Consider the following 15,221-nt stretch of genomic DNA (forward strand, 5'->3'; position numbering starts at 1 on the left):
ACAACACCTCTAAATTCATTTAGTGTCTGTCCAGCTGTAAACACGTTAGGAAAAACACAGATCACCTCTTGTCATGTAGCTAAGACAACCTTGTTGCGCCTGCTCGCATGTTTTGATGGTTGTCGATGTCACGGCTAGTTCACGTGTTGTTTTGATCCCTGCTGTCGGAGGCCGGTGAGCTCACACAGACACAGCTGGCTTGGGTGGAGCTGCTGTGGGGTGAGGTGAGGGTCGGGGGGAGTTCTGTAGACGGAGGGAGGGTGGGCGAGCGCAGGGAGTTGAAGGACATGGAACCTTGCCAACACATTTCATACATAGTGCATATCTTACAAGTGCAGCTGAGAATTAGAGATAGGGGACCCTCACCCTACTCTGCCCACCCCACCATCTGCCCGCCTGGGGCTGGGGGCTCTGTGGCTTAGCTTCCACATTAGCAGGCGTGACAGCCCTGCCCTCAATCAACCTCTCATACACACACACACACACACACACACACACACACATACCTTCTTCTTTTCCTCTCCTCTCTCCCCTCACTATTTTTAATGACAGGAGCTAGTTAGTGTGAGTTTTGCTTTTCCTTACTGTAAGTGAAAAACTATTACTGTTCTGTTCTAATCTGGTGCTTTGTAGACATAAGTGCTTCTAAATAAATGTGTGACAGAGTTTTTGCGTTTGTCTCAGTTAAGGCTGGATCTAATCTTCAGTGGATGTTCAAGATGTAAAAAATAGAAAGCTTCACCCAGACTGTTTTCCTTTCATCATTTATGTCCTCCATTTTTGTGCCCCTGTTTCTCCACTGGTGTGAACCTCACATCCTGTTCCCCGTCCAGCAAAATAAACAGTCAGGCTGGGAATCCCCAGAATCTGTATACATGAAGATGGAACCTCATTCCTCTCGAACTGGTCCGAGGAATTAAAGTTGTGGATGACTGAAACAGGATACAAGAAAGGAAAAACATGTCTCCCATAAGTCAATGCTTTGGCTGACCCATGGTGTCTGTCTTTGGGTTTTGCAAATATTTAACTTATAAAAGTAATTATCAGACTTTTAGGGGTGCTTTTCAGCTGTTTTTCGGACAATTGTTATGTTTGCGTCAACTGATTGTTTTCCCCTATTTGATGAGAAAAGGAATGAAGTGGTGCATTGAAGTTCTAACTCCCCAAAAGTTGTACAATTTAGAGTTTGACCAAAATGTCTGTGAAAAATGTGCTCCTAATTTTTTGAGTTTGAACCTTCATACCTGAGCAGCAGGGCAGGCTCGACTATTAGGCAATGTAGGCAAACATTAAGGGTGCTGCAGCCTCCAGGAGGCAACAGAAAATCGTGGAATAAGTCACCTAAAATAATTATATTCTTAGAAAATTTGTAATTATTATGAACTCTTAAAAAGGAAAAGCCAGCATAGATTCATAAATAATCCGATGCCAATGTTTGAAAGCCCACAGTTTACTCTTGTTGCCATTGCTTAATAATGCCATATTAAACTGTCTCTATTGGGTTTGTCATGTTTATATTATAAATTACAGTAATTACATTATTTGAAATTGTACTTCATATTTTAAATTGGGTGACATGTTATCTTATACATTAAGACAATGGCAAATGCTACTTGATTTCTTTTGTAAGCACACCACATGTAATCCGGCAATAGAGGGGGGCGCCATATAAAATCACACCTGAGGTGCCACATTGCAGAGCAGAAATATTTTCTCTCTTGAGCGATCATTGGCACTGTCACTGATTTTACTTTGGTTCCATTAGCTTGGGATTGCTCAGACTCAAAATAACAAACAGCTTTTTTGTGAACAAAAGACTGAATATTCTGCGACTGTCGCTGTGCATTTGGGTCCATCTATGTGTAATATTTGACAATAAGGTTCACTGAGTGAAAATGTAGACTGTTACATTAGCTTCTTTGCGCACGGTTGAAAGTTATCAATAAAATTAAAATCATACTTAAAACGTCCGGTTAATACAGGTCTTTTGGTGACAGTTTGTACTTACATCATTAATCTGTTTTGTATGACTGGTATTATAAGTGCAATATAATATTGACATCATTTAGCAAAAGAACTCTATGAATCATCATCATCGTCATCATCATTCAAGATTCAGAGATAATAGTTCACTTCCAAAAGTGTCCATCCTCACCACCTTCTCCGTCTCCATCTGGTCATCGGCAGCCTCTGCCAAGGACAGAGGCAGACTGCAGTGTATCATTCATGCCACTGAGAAGGTGATTGGCTACAATCTGCCATCCTTCCAGGACTCACGGGTCATGCTGAGTATGTTGTGACCCTTTCCAACCTCACCTTAAACATACAAATCGTCAAGTCCATCAAGACCAGAAACTCAAAACACAGAAACTTAGAATTATTGACTGAAGATAATCAATAAGGACCCCAAAGGACCATTCACACCACCCTTCCATTAGCCTATTTCACACAGAGATCTGTGCAAAATTAATGCATCAGAGCCATATAAGTAGATATGGCATTTATGAGCTTGTGCCTTTCATAGAGAGCTATCTTTTTACATACAGTGTAAAATTCTACTGTTGTACGAGCACAAATTTCTCAGCATATCTTACCTTTACCATCATCTAACTTAAATCATTCACTACCATTCATCTAACTTAAGCAGAAACCATGACACGTAAAAACATACAAATTTCTATACTCTGAATTGGTTGAAGCTACTTTTAGAAATGTAAGAAACTACCAGATTCGTTTGCTGTGTGTGACCACTGTTTGATTCCTGTTTCCAACCATGAGTCAGGACTGCTTTTGAGTTGTGTGCGTTTGAGTGAAACTGTAACGACAGACTGCTGTTCACTTCCTTTCCAAGCGCATGGTGAAGAAGTCGTAATGGAAGACTGCTGTTCTTTCCTGTTTCCAACCGCGAGCCAAATCTGTGCTTTAAAAAGCATGATTGTCCGCTAAACTGATGAGAAAGGCTTACTTGAACCCATATGAAGACCCTTCAAGAAACATTACTACAACTGACATACTCAATGATATGTACTGTATCTCCTGGTAGAACAGATGCTCATCAATGTTTAGCATTGTTACTTGTTAAATCACTTTGATGTTATTAAACAAATGGAAAGAACAGTTATTAGAGGAAAAGACAATTCTCCCTTGCACTTAATGACAGCTTACTAAAGATAAGTCGAGCGACTCAAACACGTTATTCTTGCTGCTACTAGCCCACTTATCATCTGACATACTTTGCCTCAATTGGAAATGCACATACAGCTTCTCAGATGGTTCTCTGCAGAATTAGGTAGCACATAAAACAGTGCTGGTTAGGACACAAGTCACTTAAAAAGCCACTTTGAATTTAGATTAACATAATATAGGGGAACGGTGGATGAGTGGTTAGGACATCCACCTCACACTTCTGAGGACCTGGGTTCAAATCCAGCCTCGCTTGTGTGGAGTTTGCATGTTCTCCTCGTGCCTGCGTGGGTTTTCTCCTGAACCTGGGTCATCAGAACTGTGAAACTGATGTGCTAACCAGTCATCCACCGTGCCAGAATTATTAATGTAAACACAATATACAGTGGGTACGGAAAGTTTTCAGACCCCCTTCAATTTTTCACTCTTTCTTATATTGCAGTCATTTGTTAAAATCATTTAAGTGAAATGTTTTCCTCATTAATGTACACACAGTACCCCATATTGACAGAAAAAAAAAATGGAATTGTTGAAATTTTTGCAGATTTATTAAAAAAGAAAAACGGAAATATCCCACAGTCATAAGTATTCAGACCCTTTGCTGTGACACTCATATATTTGACTCGGGTGCTCTCCATTTCTTCTGATCATCCTTGAGATGGTTCTCCACCTTCATTGGAGTCCAGCTGTGTTTGATTATACCTATTGGACTTGTTTAGGAAAGCCACACACCTGTCTGTATAAGACCTTACAGCTCACAGTGCATGTCAAAGCAGATGAGAATCGTGAGGTCAAAGGAACTGCCTGAAGAGCTCAGAGACAGAATTGTGGCAAGGCACAGATCTGGCGAAGGTTACAAAAAATATTCTGCTGCACTTAAGGCTCCTAAGAGCACAGTGGCCTCCATAATCCTTAAATGGAAGACGTTTGGGATGATCAGAAACCTTCCTAGAGCTGGCCGTCCAGCCAAAGTGAGCAATTGCGGGAGAAGAGCCTTGGTGAGAGAGGTAAAGAAGAACCCAAAGATCACTGTGGCTGAGGTCCAGAGATGCAGTCGGGAGATGGGAGAAAGTTCTAGAAAGTCAAGCATCACTTCAGCCCTCCACCAGTCAGGGCTTTATGGCAGAGTGGCCCGACGGAAACCTCTCCTCAGTGCAAGACACATGGAAGCCCGCATGGAGTTTGTTAAAAAACACCTGAAGGACACCAAGATGGTGAAAAATAAGATTCTCTGGTCTGAAAAATTAACTTAAATGATCTTAGCAAATGGCTACAATATAAAAAAAGAGTGAAAAATTGAAAGGTCTGAATACTTTCCGTACTCATTGTATATTTAAATATATATAATGTATTGGTGGAGTTTGAGAGCGCCGCTGTGGCCGAATGCGTCTCCGTTAAACATTTTTGAGTGAATTCTCACATGCGCATTTTTGCTTACCTGTTGAAAGCCCCACAACGACTCTGACAATTTATTCCAGGCATATATTTTTGTGGCTCAAACATATAGGGAGAAGTAGAAGTAGTAGAAGTATGCTCGTCGTACAAATTTATTTTGTGCGACAGGTGAAAGCCTAGCTGGGCGTGTTTTCAGTGCATTCAGTGGAAACGCCAACAGCGTCCAAGGGCAGGAAAAAACGCCTGATTTTTCATGATTTTGAAGGCTCATTTTTAGTTTAGTTTATCAGTTTATTTTTGAAAGGGGACAATGCAATTTCATAAAACACATGAAGTACACATGGTTAAAAAAGCCAGAATTAGCCAGAAGGCTAGTTTTCATCTGTAGTCCCCTGGCCATGATGTAAAAAAGCAGTAAAATACATCTACAAGACAATATAATACAGGATACATAATCAAACTATACTATTAAGAGAGAATAAAACCATAATTTTTTTGATCATAACAAAAAGACAACATAACATACTTGTCTTTTAGTGTTGGCAGCTATAGGTGTTAACTAGCCACATTTTCAGTTTTTTTGTGAAGACCTTGTATGTTGTAAGCAGTTTAACCTCCTCAGGTACTGAGTTCCACTCACCAGCGCTCCTCACTGACCAGGCTGACTTACTGAAAGTGCTCCTGCGCAGAGGAATGAGACAGTCACCTCTGACAGAGCCTCGAGTGACACGCTCAGAGCTGTTTCTTTGGCTGATGAACTCAGCCAGAGGAGCTGGGGCCAAATCATGCAGTACTTTATAAATCAAATTTAAATCTGCAAATATGGGAAGACTGTCCCAGTTTAAAAGACTGTATTTTTTTTAAATTGCACAGTGATGATAGTGCCTTGGTTTTTTATCCATCACTTTAATTACTTGTTTGTACAAAACTTCCAATGGTTTTTTTAGATACTAAGTGGTGATTATTATTTTTTTTTAATCATTCAAATTTGCCAGGGTTTTTAACAACACTCTTATCTGTGGTGTGTCAAATTTATATATGTTTTCACTCAACGGGGACTTTAGTACAGCATTTGCGAAGGCTAGTGATAGAATATGCAGTGTTCTGATTTACAACTTCGGGTTACGTCGTCGCTGCGGTGCGTATAATGCTCACGATCCCTTGTGATCCATGCACAAGGGATGTTTTTTTCCCGTCTCTTTAGGTTAGTATTGCAAGTTAATACATCTAATTAAACGTTTTAATCAACGAGGGCACAATATTGATTTTGATCTCTGTTTAGGGAAGGGGAGGGGTGTCAGAGTTAGCGCATACCACCGTGATTATCCTTGCTTCAGTAGACCTGTCACTCAACCTGCAAACATCTCCTCTCCCTCCAGCCCCCGTCAAGAGAGGACTTGGAGAACAATGAGTTGAAGTCATCCCAGACTTATAATTAGTGTCATGTCGACTCCTATTGACACGTCCACTCTTTGATTAAACAATTACCTCAATGCAATAAGCCTCAGTGATTGAGTCATAATCTTGAATAAGCCGTAGCCAGTTATATGGACACCTATGATGAGCTCATCATTTGCTTGGTGACTGGTCCATCTGTTATGACTGGATGGTCTCATTTTGGTCGCAGTCTCTACCAATAGCAGGTTGTCTCAAGTTGAACCCAGTGTGTGAGGATGCATGTGCGCAAGCAAACAGAATGCCCATGTATGCAAATGCTTTCATGCACGAGTCTGCATTCTCTTGGTATGATACACACACACAACACGCATACACTTCCCTTCACACATGCACTTGCAAACAAATGCATCTGCCCACCTGCCCACCCAGCACTCCTCCACCTCACACGTAAACAGCCTGGCATCTGTCACATGAGGTGGGGGAGCGCACTTGGAGGGGGGTCTCTCTCTAATACATACACACACAAACATCCGGACACACCGACACCATCTTGCTGTCTGCACCCGCTGTCCCCTTTTGACCTTTTGACAGGTACACGGAGCATTTCAAAGTGAGAAGGGGAGGCCAAGTCAGAGATGCGCCCTATCCGCAGGTAGCTGTCCAACTTCTTGGGGCCCCGTGGGGACGGTGTTGCCTCTCCTAGGAAGCCATAACTCTCCCCTCAGGAAGTGAGGTGTGTCTGGAGCTTTATCTACATCTGCCTGCAAGAAACGCAAGAGGACAAGAGGTCAGACAAGAACGGGACCACTTATATCATGTTTTATGTATGATGTTTGGCATGTGTTTGAACACTTGTGTCTCAAGGTGGTGCAAAGAGGAGGATGTCAGGAGAACCGTGCTTCTTTTGTCAGCAAAGGCTGTGTGGACATTTATGTTTTGTTCCAAAACCCACAATGAATATCAATTGATCAAAGTCGCGCCAGCAAATGTCACGGTTTTCAGTCGTCCCTGACAATTGAAGGTATATTTATCAAATAATGTTCTTGTATTTATGCAGCTTCATTGAAGTCGTCATAACGATCCCCTCAAAAAGACGTCAGTAATGCTAAAACTGAAAACACTTTGACATGCATGCTAGTCCAGTAGTTGGCAAACGTACCAGTTGCTCTCAGGTGTTATCCAACAGTGTCTTAATACCCTTTGTCAGGATATTTGCGGGTTTAGAATTATGATGTACTGTAAGTACTGCGACTCTGCCCGTCATGTTAGTGTTTAGGAGTGTGATAAGATATTGTGATGTACTGCATTGTCCCAGTATTCATATGTAGTGTCATCACAGTGTATGTACCGGCCATATGTGTTGTATTTATATTCAATATCTAATAGAATCTCTCTTTACTTTTCAATAAATTCACAGTTAATTCCTGCATGGTGATATTATCGTTATTGTTGTGAATAAAATACTGTAATAATTGAGTTACTTCATAATTCTCATTATTATACTGTAATTCCCTGTATGTATCATGTGTTTGAATATATTAATAATCTTTGATATGAGTGTCATGTTAAAACAAAAAGCACTGACTAACACTGATTAACTTTACGTCTTTCAACAGAACCAAGGTCACTTACGCGTTTTGGATGATGACAATTATGTATAGTCAATAATTTGAACTCAATAACTTATTTGTATTCAAAAACTTGCATTTTGACACTTTTTCTCAAACATTTACCTTTACAGATTCCAAAACAATATTTTGTTGAAATTGAAAAATAAAAAGTGTTGCGTGAAGGTCCCTCAATTTGAATGAACAATCTTGTACGGTTATATAACTGCAACAGGACAGTAGTGATCAACATCAACATACAGTATCACATACATGTCCTCCAGACACTTCCCTATCCTATTCCCAATGGTTTCTCAAACTTGCCGCTCAGACTTCAGTATGTCGAACGACCCTTGCAATGACACATCTAAGGAATATAAACGATCATCCCACACAAAGTCGAGTTAAAAGCTTTAAAGGGTGATCTTCTGAAGTCTTAGAACACTCCCAGGCACATAATTAAAAGGTAGTTTCTAATTTCTATAAGAGTAAATTAGCGCCTCAGCTTCATTGTTCAATCGCGGCTGGCAGAATGTAGCCTGGGGAGATGGATAGAATGGATCAGAGAGGGTTGGACAGTCACTGGATGATTTTGACAATGGGGTACAGGGGGTATCATCCATCACTCAAGCGCTCACATGAAAGTTTTGACAGGTAGAGGTCATGGCAATGTGGCAGGAGCCAACGGAGATGGATGCCTTTAATTTGGGTAATGAAGAGTTAACCATCTTGGGAGAGCAAGAGAAGCGTTAAATAGGAGAGCCATCCGCCATTAAAAAAAAAAAAGTCTTATTTAATTCCTCCAAGCCTAATGAAAGACATGCGAACACAATCCTTGATTGACAACAAGGCCCCCACTGTAATTCCCTGCAGACAGTTCACTTAAGTTTCCTCCCTTGTTAATCTCAAATATAATGAATTGCAAAACTAAGGTTAAATGTGGCAGTGTGAATTCATTATCGCTAATACATTAGACTATACGATTATATACAGTGCAGTCCCCCTTTTATTTTCATTAACAGTGAATGGCTTTGATTTAGTCGAGATTTTGCTGGTGCGTTCATCCTTCCCATCAATCTCACCAGTTTGCTCATTGTCCTCCTCTATATCTGACCTCTTGGCTCCAGAATGGAGCAAAGAAAGAAAATATGTATCTATGTAATATTATTATTCTGATTTTTAACGTTAGACCCCCTCTTTATCACGCCCTCTCAAATTATATTCATCCTGAGCTGTCATTCAACTTCATCCCTGACCCTGGGCTTATTGTGAGTGGCTTAATGGCTGCGCCTTTGCCAAGATAATGGTTAGTGCTTTAGTTTCTCTACTCCCTCAGACCTGCAAAGATTCCCTGCAAATTTCTTCCCACAAAAATTTGGTAGGATATGGTACAGTTTGAAAATCATATTCCAGAAACGAGTGTCACCACGCCAACATGAGTCCTGTTGTAACATAATCTATGAGCACAACCGACATGCTTTGTACACGTCTCACAAAAAGTTAAGTATATCTGGCTTTTGGGTGAAATTTCAGAAGCTCAATGGCAATATACAAAACAGGTGTTTGATTCATAAATGGAAAAATACATTTCCAAAGAGGTCCACTTCTGTGCCTTTCTGTGACTCTTCCAGTCTCTCTGTAGCTCTATTGCAACCTGCTGATGACATTCTGACATTCTGGGCCCGAGCTCATCTAAGATGGACCGATGCAAAGTGGCAAAGTGTTCTGTGGTCCGACGAGTCCACATTTCCAATTGTTTTGGGAAATTGTGGACGTCAAATTTCAAGAAAATTGAGAATCACTGCAGTGAGGTGAGTCCTACTGCGACACAGTCCACAAATGTGCCTAAAATGTCATGGATAATGAAAAACCTTTGATCTTCATCTGTTAATTTTTACTTTTTCTTAAGAACACGCTATGCACCTTATCGGCATTTAGAGCCCATTGTTTACTGTGCAGGGTCCCCTTGACCATTCATTAGCCAGAATCAGAAATATGTGTGTTTCTTTCAGAGGTTTAATTCCAATTCATAAAGAGAAAATGGAATGAACATGCTATAACGTCGTTGGCCGTTCCGCGGCTTGGTCTGCTCTACCACCATTGTGCTCTGAGGACATTCTTGTTCGACACTCTCATACAACACAAACATCTCTTCCATGTTTTTTTCTAATTTTATACATCTGTTCAGAATGCTATGTGTACACAAAACTGTCTTGCACATAAACTGTGCCAGTGCACCAAGTCTCAAGACTGCAGCAGAAACAGTGAGTGACAGAAAGGTTATGGGATCCTAATGACTGGGTTTTAAAGCTAAAGCATCTGCTAATTGGGGTGATGTGTCCATCCAGTGTCCTCCCACTTGAAGACGTGTCTTCCTTGCTTGCAGGGATTAGCTATGATTAAGGTACTGGTTGTGCGGGTGTTTTGAGGAAAACAGTAATTGTTATAGTTATTCCAGTAATGGACAGACAGTTAAAGTCAGCGCTCACTGGGGTCATGGTATAGTGGAGGATTAGTTTGAAGCCTATTATAACTGTCTTGAATACCTCTGAAAGTTTTATACATATATAAATATGTAAATTAAAAGTATGCTACAGACGGAGAGCAATGTAATATTTATGCAATCATCTTATTATCTAAATGTAGTTCAAAATTACTGCCCCAGGATGTTTTTCACATTTTCTTGTTAAAAAAATAAAGGAGAGGCGCTTCTTATACAAAACACAATTAGGGCGACTAAAATCATTATGTTGGTGCTGGCAAACAATTTAGTCCACCATCACATTAAGTAGACTGTAATGGCTCCCCCGATTAACAAGATGCTAATTATGCGTTGCTTCCACCCGAGGTTTTATGTGAAATCTAATATCGTATCACTAACGTGTGTTTCGATAGGAGGAATGAGTCACAACACAAGCTGATCAAAAGTGCTGAGCCTTGTTCTCCTTGTTAGGCCATGTCTGTTCCACGAGAGCCTCTCATGTGTTTTCATTTGTGAGTTTGAAGGGTGCAGGGGGGAAAAAAACCATGCACCTTGTTAAAGTGAATCGTCGGGTATGCTTGACAGACACTTGTAATGAGATAAGTATCGCAGCGCAAATGTTGGAAATAAGAGACGAGCTAATCCGCCTCACGCTTACATGAATGCATTTATCCTTTCCGTGGTTTTTATGAAAATTTTACTTACCGATAATGAACGGAAATATTCCTTATCTAAATTGTCTCGCTGCTTATAATGAGGTAGGGCCCTGAAAAGCAGCTCATTTTGAAGAAGCTGTATCGCCGTCTCGTGTTGGCATGGGTCCTGTTGGAACACACTCTACAAAAATTTACCACTGCCATACATTTTATTTGGTTATTAGTAGAAATTCATACAAAGAAAATATGCAAAAATTTTCATTATGGAAATTCGAGCATCGCTGTCACTGGCACCCACAGATATAGCAGGCACATTGAGGTTACGGAACTTTAGCGACATTACGATATATCATGTCATAAACTTTTAAGTGCTTTGTATACTGTATATGAATAGGAAATCCTACAAAAATAATTCTCTGCTCGGAAGTAGTCTATTTTCTGGACACATTAGTACACTGTAGAGGCAGACGTTCTGTCTAAAACCTACTCCACAAGCATGCCAAACAAACAGTCTTTCTGCATCTCTGATGACACAAACAAACTTGAAGAGCTCAGGACACTGTCATTAAGAAATCTTACAAAAAGTAATGTGCTCTATTACGTTGAAACTGGACAGTTTTCCAGAACTGTTAATGAATGTTGCTGCACCGGCACAAGTTTTGCCTAAAGCATACTCCACAAATATGGTGGGGAGATAAGATTATGCAAGTCTGGAGACATTATTGTCAACTTTAAGTGTTTCCACATTCAGTAGGAAATCATGCAAAAAGTACAGTGAAACAAGAACATTTTCCAGAAACATGAGTGTCATTGCTATACACATACCTGTATTCCACAAATACGGTGTATGTGTCATTTTTATAAATCTCTGAAGCCATATCTTGACATAAACTTTAAGTTCTTTGGATACATTTGATTGTAAGTTTCCCAAAAACTTGCATGCAAAAATCTTATGTTGAAACTGAACAGTTTTCCAGAAACCTGACATTACTTCTCTGGCACTGCCTACTCTGCCTAAAACACCCTCTAGAAACACGATGTCCCTTTCACAAACATCCAGTTATTAGTAGAAAATCAAACAAAACGTTATGTGCTATATAACATTGAAATTGAATGCTTTTCCAGACACATGAACGGGGCACAAGTTCTGCCTCAAGGCCTCTTTATAGTCCCGCGCTGGCGCGCCCGACAGCGCCCGCATTGCATCATGTGACCGACGCATTGGGCCGCACGGCTCCTATGCGGCCCCTATGCGTCACTTGACGCGCACACGACAGAAATTGTTGCTGCGCGTAGAATGCCGCAGAGATCATCTCTCGTGATTGGTCCGTTTTAGTCACATGCTGTGATAACGTACTCAGCGTTCCCCTTGGTTCCACATACCACTTACGCCGCCGCCTTCTCGATCGATTTTGCACCATAATTCAACATATCATCTGGTCATCCAGGTTCATTTGTTCTAGCAGACACTGTTCCACGGTCACCATTGTTGTTGCTTTGTTCCTTGTTCCGGAAAGGAAATTAAAAAACGGCTCCCGGAAATGGTCAAAAAATGCAGCGGAAACTCCACCCTGTCAATACCATCCATAGCGACACCCCCAACTTGCAGGAGAACTGCAGCACATTTTCAAAACTGCAAGCGTGGGTTGTGCTCGAGCGTAAAGGCAAACTGCGCGCAGGATAGCCGCAGTGACGCCAGCGCGGTCACCGCTCACGTGAGTATAAAGCCTTAAAACATGCTCCACAAAAAAGGCAGGCAGTTTGTGATTATTTTGCTCTGAAGACACAAAGTTTTAGGCTATGTTTTACAGTACTCTATTTTTTAAGCAGTTTTGAAATTGTATTTTGCGTTAACCTAGGCCAAACACATAGATGTGATAAAAATGCATTTGACCACAACTTTAACACAGTGAGGTAATTTTCTTTTTAATACCTTCAAAACTATCTTGCTTATACCAATCACAGTGCACTACTTTCCCCCCCAAAAAAGATATTTGACATGCAAACATGAAAGCCGCCTGAAGGAAGCACGAAGCTCTGTGACACCCAAGTCAGGAAGTTTGTGATGACACATTACCTTCCATTATTGATCCCTAGTTGTTAAATGCTCTGCCATGCACACAGCTTAGCCTCACGCTATCCCCCAGTCTCCTCCACTGACCTTTACTGCTAGCTCACAGATAGTGTTAGGCTCATTCAGAGGGATATGGAGGATTTGCACAAAAAAAACACATTCATGAAAATCTTTCTTGAAGCCTGTCGAATATTTCAGTAAGAGACATGAAGCAAAGGGCAAGAGAGTCAGTACATGGAGAGACTGATATGGAAGAGAAAATAGGAGTTATATGTGCATTTGTATTTTAGTAGATAAATAAGAAAAAGAAGACTACTTTTGGGCATTACGCAACTTTTCCTTGATCAGCTACAGGGAAAAGTGGTGACCATTTTTTTAAAGAATGTTCTGAACTCCTCTTTCTATGCCATTGTATGCCACAGCTTTCCTCCGTTATTTTGGGGATCGGGACCGAGCTTTCCTGCCCCAAAAAAGGTTTATCATTGCCTATCGATGCCGCAAAATTGTAGCAAAGCACTTCTTACGTCTAAATGAAGCTCCTCAACACAGGTTAACATAGTTCCTTGCCACCAAAGCATTCCTTTGGCCTGAGCACAAAAAACAGTAAATGGATAAGATTTTCAGTGAAGAAAGGGTGATAGCCCCCCCCCCCCCAAAAAAAAAAATGAAATCCGCATCATAAAGGTCCTTTTAATAGATGACAAACCTGCTGGGGCTAAATCAATAGTGCCTCTGCTGGTTACAGCCAAGTAGTGCACTCCATTTTCCTGAAGTTTGTTTCAAGAGACAATTAATCAATCAATCCAATTCTTGACAATAATTTAATTAATTATTATGCCCATCCTTATGAAAAAGTCTGTTATATAAATGGAAAACAGGTTAAAAGCTACTTGGTTATTTTACAACTGTGTGCGACCACCTACTTGGCTCCTTGTAACTGTAAAAAGGATGTTTTCATTCTGACCCACATATTTATGATGATGTTTACAAAGTTGTGCCGTGTTTACGTGCCGCGATGCTGGAATGATTGTCCTTTACATCTTTCCTGACTCGCGATTCCTCAACGGGATGGAGCCATTGAGGGTAAGACTAATTCCTCCTTGGTTTTAGGTGGTTATTTTTCACCATGAGGTTTGAGGAATTGATTTTCTCCTTCGCACTACATTGATGAAACCCCTCCAGGGAACTCCTCTGGGAATTCATCTCGCACTGATAGCTTTGAGCTATCTTATCAGGTCACTGTTCAAACATGACTGAATGCTCAGATTTGCTTCAGGTGCTTGTCTCTTCATGAGGCCGTTTCTTCTTGTTTTTGTTTTCAAGGTTAAAGCCTGATTGATGCAGCAGATTTGCTCCACTGTGTTACAACTTGAAAAAAAATATCTTCTTTCCTCATCTCTTTTACACCAATACAAGGGACAATTGTATAGCAAGTTGTAGTTTTACCTATTTTATATCATTCTTTAGCATGGCAGGGTTTCCCAATTTTAGGGCTCGCACCCAAAATAAATCACGGGTCAATTTTTATTGGGTTGCTGACTGCCAGATTTAAATGCTGTAATCTACAGTATGTTACAGGGTGTCTGTGGATGCTTTCAAAGTCTTGATGTAGCTTTTCCAACATAAAGGCCTTGATTACACTTAAAAAGGACACTTAAGCCTTAAATCTGTCTACAAATGTCTTTAAAAATGCTAAAGATACAATAAACCATTTTGCTACATTTTATTAGTAAATTTGTGTAGTCTTCGACAATTTTATTATTGTGGTCTTTAGCATAATTGAGATCGGAATGAGTGAAACCACAAACAATCTTTTGGGTCAGGGTCTATCGAGGATATTTTTGCACACTCCTCAGGGTCATATTTAGTGAATGAGAGGTCTTATTTGATTGAAGTGATCTTAAAAGGGTCTTTAAAAGATCTTACATTTGGCTTCTTTGAATTTACAGGTTTTATTCAGCATCATGTACATAATTTCTTGGCTTTTTGGTTCACGCTTACTATCATAAATTAATTAAGTCTGTCATGTTCTTTCGAATATGGTTAAATGTACAGTAGTAGTACATGTTTGGGTCCCGGGTAGGTGTTGAGCTGATAAAGTTAACTTTTTGACCATCATGTAAATGAAGGTCAACAGCCTGTAGCAAATAACTTGCAAATACTGTATATTGTGTGTTGGTTGTATATATGTATAGATAGCAGTGAAGGCCTTTCAACTTCTGTGGTTTTCATGGAAGATAAAAAAGTAAACAGATGTTAACAGAAATCCAATTTGCACGATCATGAACAGAACTCTTCTCACTGTCATTTTGCAAACATATGCATAAGTTAAGAGTTCACGTTAACCTTAAAAACAATCCTGAATTGAATTTGGGATCACCCTGGCGGCTCATTAAAGAGGTCCACGGGGCATGGATTCTCAATTT

General features: G+C 40.3%; 1 long non-coding RNA gene across 1 annotated transcript; it reads left to right on the forward strand.

Annotated features, from left to right (window-relative positions):
• Nucleotides 1-283: 283 nt before the first annotated feature.
• Nucleotides 284-7,403, forward strand: LOC133487842 (uncharacterized). Its single transcript, XR_009791471.1, has 2 exons — nt 284-6,763; nt 6,841-7,403. It is a non-coding gene; the product is annotated as an uncharacterized LOC133487842 (long non-coding RNA).
• Nucleotides 7,404-15,221: the final 7,818 nt, after the last annotated feature.

The sequence above is a fragment of the Phyllopteryx taeniolatus genome, chromosome 13, assembly GCF_024500385.1.
Source record: "Phyllopteryx taeniolatus isolate TA_2022b chromosome 13, UOR_Ptae_1.2, whole genome shotgun sequence".
In the NCBI taxonomy this organism is placed as follows: Eukaryota; Metazoa; Chordata; class Actinopteri; order Syngnathiformes; family Syngnathidae; genus Phyllopteryx; species Phyllopteryx taeniolatus.